The sequence below is a fragment of the Pristiophorus japonicus genome, chromosome 21, assembly GCF_044704955.1.
Source record: "Pristiophorus japonicus isolate sPriJap1 chromosome 21, sPriJap1.hap1, whole genome shotgun sequence".
NCBI classification, from domain to species: domain Eukaryota; kingdom Metazoa; phylum Chordata; class Chondrichthyes; family Pristiophoridae; genus Pristiophorus; species Pristiophorus japonicus.
This window is the reverse complement of record NC_091997.1, coordinates 36,659,235-36,666,795: the sequence shown is the minus strand read 5'-3', so window position 1 is coordinate 36,666,795 and position 7,561 is coordinate 36,659,235.

Genomic DNA, 7,561 nt, shown 5'->3' with positions numbered 1-7,561 from the left:
CCTATAATAAACTCCAGTAAGGTGACACTCTCCTTATAATAAATCCCAGTATGGTGACACACTCCCTATAATGAACCCCAGTATGGACACACTCCCTATAATAAACTACAGTATAGTGACACACTCCCTATAATAAACTCCAGTATAGTGACACACTCCCTCTAATAAATCCCAGTCTGGTGACACACTCCCTATAATAAACCCCAGTATGGTGACACACTCCCTATAATAAACTCCAGTATGGTGACACACTCCCTGTAATAAACCCCAGTATGATGACACACTCCCTATAATAAACTCCAAGATGGTGACACACTCACTATAATAAACCCCAGTATAGTGACTCACTTCCGATAATAATCTCCAGTATAGTGACACACTCCCTATAATAAACTCCAGTATGGTGACACACTCCCTGTAATAAACCCCAGTATGGTGACACACTCCCGATAATAAACCACAGTATAGTGACACACTCCCTTTCATAAAATCCAGTATGGTGACACACTCCCTGTAATAAACCCCAGTGTGGTGACACACTCCCGATAATAAACTCCAGTATAGTGACACACTCCCTATAATAAACTCTCGTATAGTGACACACTCCCTATAATAAACTCCAGTATGGTGACACACTCCATATAATAAACCCCAGTATGGTGACACACTCCCTTTAATAAACTCCAGTATGGTGACACACTCCCTATAATAAACTCCAGTATGGACACACTCCCTATAATAAACTCCAGTATGGTGACACACTCCCTATAATAAACCCCAGTATCGTGACACACTCCCTATAATAAACCCCAGTATGGACACACTCCCTATAATTAACACCAGTATGGTGACACACTCCCTATAATAAACCCCAGTATAGTGACAAACTCCCTATAATAAACACCAGTATGGACACACTCCGTATAATAAACCCCAGTATGGTGACACACTCCATATAATAAACTCCAGTATGGTGACACACTCCATATAATAAACTCCAGTATGGTGACACACTCCCTATAATAAACTCCAGTGTGGTGACACACTCCATATAATAAACCCCAGTATGGTGACACACTCCATATAATAAACTCCAGTATGGTGACACACTCCGTATAATAAACTCCAGTATGGTGATACACTTCCTATAATAAACTCCAGTATGGTGACACATTCTCTATAATAAACACCACTATGGTGACACACTCCCTATAATAAACCCAAGTATGGTGACACACTTCCTATAATAAACCTCAGCATGGTGACACACTCCCTATAATAAACTCCAGTATGGACACACTCCCTATAATCAACCCCAGTATGGACACACTCCCTATAATAAACTCCAGTATGGTGACACACTCCCTATAATAAACCCCACTATGGTGACACACTCCCTATAATAAACCCAAGTATGGTGACACACTTCCTATAATAAACCCCAGTATGGTGACACACTCCCTATAATAAACTCCAGTATGGACACACTCCCTATAATAAACCCCAGTATGGACACACTCCCTATAATAAACTCCAGTATGGTGACACACTCCCGACAATAAACCCCAGTATCGTGACACACTCCCGATAATAAACCCCAGTATGGTGACACACTCCCTATAATAAACCCCAGCATATTGACACACTCCCTATAATAACCCCCAGTATTGTGACACACTCCCTATAATAAACTCCAGTATGGTGACACTCTCCCTATAATAAGTCCCAGTATGGTGACACACTCCCTATGATGAACCCCAGTATGGACACACTCCCTATAATAAACTCCAGTATAGTGACACACTCCCTATAATAAACTCCAGTATAGTGACACACTCCCTCTCATAAACCCCAGTATAGTGACTCACTTCCTATAATAAACCCCAGTATGGTGACACACTCCCGATAATAAAGTCCAGTGTGGTGACACACTCCCTATAATAAACTCTAGTATGGTGACACACTCCCAGTAATAAACCCCAGTATGGTGACACACTCCCGCTAATAAATTCCAGTATAGTGACACACTCCCTATAATAAACTCCAGTATGGTGACACACTCCCGATAATAAACCCCAGTATAGTGACGCACTCCCTTTCATAAACTCCAGTATGGTGACACACTCCCTATAATAAACTCCACGATGGTGACACACTCACTATAATAAAACCCAGTATAGTGACACACTCCCTATAATAAACTCCAGTATGGTGACACACTCCCTGTAATAAACCCCAGTATGGTGACACACTCCTGATAATAAACTCCAGTATAGTGACACACTCCCTATAATAAACTCCAGTATGGTGACACACTCCTGATAATAAACTCCAGTATAGTGACACACTCCATATAATAAACCCCAGTATGGTGACACACTCCCTTTAATAAACTCCAGTATGGTGACACACTCCCTATAATAAACTCCAGTATGGACACACTCCCTATAATAAACTCCAGTATGGTGACACACTCCCTATAATAAACCCCAGTATCGTGACACACTCCCTATAATAAACCCCAGTATGGACACACTCCCTATAATTAACACCAGTATGGTGACACACTCCCTATAATAAACCCCAGTATAGTGACAAACTCCCTATAATAAACACCAGTATGGACACACTCCGTATAATAAACCCCAGTATGGTGACACACTCCATATAATAAACTCCAGTATGGTGACACACTCCATATAATAAACTCCAGTATGGTGACACACTCCCTATAATAAACTCCAGTGTGGTGACACACTCCATATAATAAACCCCAGTATGGTGACACACTCCATATAATAAACTCCAGTATGGTGACACACTCCGTATAATAAACTCCAGTATGGTGATACACTTCCTATAATAAACTCCAGTATGGTGACACATTCTCTATAATAAACACCACTATGGTGACACACTCCCTATAATAAACCCAAGTATGGTGACACACTTCCTATAATAAACCTCAGCATGGTGACACACTCCCTATAATAAACTCCAGTATGGACACACTCCCTATAATCAACCCCAGTATGGACACACTCCCTATAATAAACTCCAGTATGGTGACACACTCCCTATAATAAACCCCACTATGGTGACACACTCCCTATAATAAACCCAAGTATGGTGACACACTTCCTATAATAAACCCCAGTATGGTGACACACTCCCTATAATAAACTCCAGTATGGACACACTCCCTATAATAAACCCCAGTATGGACACACTCCCTATAATAAACTCCAGTATGGTGACACACTCCCGACAATAAACCCCAGTATCGTGACACACTCCCGATAATAAACCCCAGTATGGTGACACACTCCCTATAATAAACCCCAGCATATTGACACACTCCCTATAATAACTCCCAGTATTGTGACACACTCCCTATAATAAACTCCAGTATGGTGACACTCTCCCTATAATAAGTCCCAGTATGGTGACACACTCCCTATGATGAACCCCAGTATGGACACACTCCCTATAATAAACTCCAGTATAGTGACACACTCCCTATAATAAACTCCAGTATAGTGACACACTCCCTCTCATAAACCCCAGTATAGTGACTCACTTCCTATAATAAACCCCAGTATGGTGACACACTCCCGATAATAAAGTCCAGTGTGGTGACACACTCCCTATAATAAACTCTAGTATGGTGACACACTCCCAGTAATAAACCCCAGTATGGTGACACACTCCCGCTAATAAATTCCAGTATAGTGACACACTCCCTATAATAAACTCCAGTATGGTGACACACTCCCGATAATAAACCCCAGTATAGTGACGCACTCCCTTTCATAAACTCCAGTATGGTGACACACTCCCTATAATAAACTCCACGATGGTGACACACTCACTATAATAAAACCCAGTATAGTGACACACTCCCTATAATAAACTCCAGTATGGTGACACACTCCCTGTAATAAACCCCAGTATGGTGACACACTCCTGATAATAAACTCCAGTATAGTGACACACTCCCTATAATAAACTCCAGTATGGTGACACACTCCATATAATAAACCCCAGTATGGTGACACACTCCCTTTAATAAACTCCAGTATGGTGACACACTCCCTATAATAAACTCCAGTATGGACACACTCCCTATAATAAACTCCAGTATGGTGACACACTCCCTATAATAAACCCCAGTATCGTGACACACTCCCTATAATAAACCCCAGTATGGACACACTCCCTATAATTAACACCAGTATGGTGACACACTCCCTATAATAAACCCCAGTATAGTGACAAACTCCCTATAATAAACACCAGTATGGACACACTCCGTATAATAAACCCCAGTATGGTGACACACTCCATATAATAAACTCCAGTATGGTGACACACTCCATATAATAAACTCCAGTATGGTGACACACTCCCTATAATAAACTCCAGTGTGGTGACACACTCCATATAATAAACCCCAGTATGGTGACACACTCCATATAATAAACTCCAGTATGGTGACACACTCCGTATAATAAACTCCAGTATGGTGATACACTTCCTATAATAAACTCCAGTATGGTGACACATTCTCTATAATAAACACCACTATGGTGACACACTCCCTATAATAAACCCAAGTATGGTGACACACTTCCTATAATAAACCTCAGCATGGTGACACACTCCCTATAATAAACTCCAGTATGGACCACTCCCTATAATCAACCCCAGTATGGACACACTCCCTATAATAAACTCCAGTATGGTGACACACTCCCTATAATAAACCCCACTATGGTGACACACTCCCTATAATAAACCCAAGTATGGTGACACACTTCCTATAATAAACCCCAGTATGGTGACACACTCCCTATAATAAACTCCAGTATGGACACACTCCCTATAATAAACCCCAGTATGGACACACTCCCTATAATAAACTCCAGTATGGTGACACACTCCCGACAATAAACCCCAGTATCGTGACACACTCCCGATAATAAACCCCAGTATGGTGACACACTCCCTATAATAAACCCCAGCATATTGACACACTCCCTATAATAACCCCCAGTATTGTGACACACTCCCTATAATAAACTCCAGTATGGTGACACTCTCCCTATAATAAGTCCCAGTATGGTGACACACTCCCTATGATGAACCCCAGTATGGACACACTCCCTATAATAAACTCCAGTATAGTGACACACTCCCTATAATAAACTCCAGTTAAGTGACACACTCCCTCTCATAAACCCCAGTATAGTGACTCACTTCCTATAATAAACCCCAGTATGGTGACACACTCCCGATAATAAACTCCAGTGTGGTGACACACTCCCTATAATAAACTCTAGTATGGTGACACACTCCCAGTAATAAACCCCAGTATGGTGACACACTCCCGCTAATAAATTCCAGTTTAGTGACACACTCCCTATAATAAACTCCAGTATGGTGACACACTCCCGATAATAAACCCCAGTATAGTGACGCACTCCCTTTCATAAACTCCAGTATGGTGACACACTCCCTATAATAAACTCCACGATGGTGACACACTCACTATAATAAAACCCAGTATAGTGACTCACTTCCTATAATAAACCCCAGTATGGTGACACACTCCCGATAATAAACTCCAGTATGGTGACACACTCCCTATAATAAACTCCAGTATGGTGACACACTCCCTGTAATAAACCCCAGTATGGACACACTCCCTGTAATAAACCCCAGTATGGACACACTCCATGTAGTAAACCCCAGGATAGTGACACACTCCCTATAATAAACTCCAGTGTGGTGACACACTCCCTATAATAAACTCAAGTATGGACACACTGCCTATAATAAACCCAAGTATGGACACACTCCCGATAATAAACCCCAGTATAGTGACGCACTCCCTATAATAAACTCCAGTATGGTGACAGACTCCCTATAATAAACCCCAGTATGGTGACACACTCCATATAATAAACTCAAGAATGGACACACTGCCTATAATAAACCCCAGTATGGTGACACACTCCCTATAATAAACCCAAGTATGGTGACACACTCCCTATAATAAACAGCAATTTAGTGACACACTGCCTATAATAAACCCAAGTATGGACACACTCCTTATAATAAACCCCAGTATGGACACACTCCCGAAAATAAACTCCAGTATGTTGACACACTGCCTATAATAAACTCAAGTATGGACACACTCCCTGTAATAAACCCCAGCATGGTGACACACTCCCGATAATAAACCCCAATATGGTGACACACTCCCTATAATAAACCCCAGTCTGGTGACACACTCCCTATACTAAACTCCAGTTTCGTGACACACTCCCTATAATAAACCCCAGTATGGTGACACACTCCCTATAATAAACTCCAGTATGGTGACACACTCCCTATAATAAACTCCAGTATGGTGACACACTCCCTATAATAAACTCCAGTATGTTGACACACTCCCTATAATAAACTCAGTTATGGTAACACACTCCCGAAAATAAAACCCAGTATAATGACACACTCCCTATAATAAACTCCAGTTTCGTGACACACTCCCTATAATAAACCCCAGTATGGTGACACACTCCCAATAATAAACTCCAGCATAGTGACACACTCCCGATAATAAACCCCAGTGTGGTGACACACTCCCTATAATAAACCCCAGTATGGTGACACACTCCCTGTAATAAACCCCAGTATGGTGACACACACCCGAAAATAAACCGCAGTCTGGTGACACACTCCCTATAATAAACCCCAGTATGGTGACACACTCCTGAAAATAAACCCCAGTATGGTGACACACTCCCGAAAATAAACCCCAGTATGGTGACACACTACCTATAATAAACCCCAGTATAGTGACACACTCCCTATAATAAACCCCAGTATGGACACACTCCCTATAATAAACTCCAGTATGGTGACACACTCCCGATAATAAACTCAAGTATGCACACACTCCCTATAATAAACCCCAGTATGGTGACACACTCCCTATAATAAACCCCAGTCTGGTGACACACTCCCTATAATAAACCCCAGTATGGTGACACGCTCCCTATAATAAACCCCAGTATGGTGACACACTCCCTATAATAAACCCCAGTATGGTTACACACTCCCTATAATAATCCCCAGTATGGTGACACACTCCCAATAATAAACTCCAGCATGGTGACACAAACCCTATAATAAACCCCAGTGTGGTGACACACTCCCGAAAATAAACCCCAGTATGGTGACACACTCCCTAGAATAAACTCCAGTATGGTGACACACTCCCTATAATAATCCCCAGTATAGTGACACACTCCCTATAATAAACTCAGTTATGGTGACACACTCCCTATAATAAACCCCAGCATAGTGACACACTCCCTAGAATAAACCCCAGTATGGTGACACACTCCCTATCATAAACCCCAGTCTGGTGACACACACCCTATAATAAACCCCAGTATAGTGACACACTCCCTGTAATAAACTCCAGTATGGTGACACACTCCCTATAATAAACCCCAGTATGGTGACAGACTCCATATAATAAACTCCA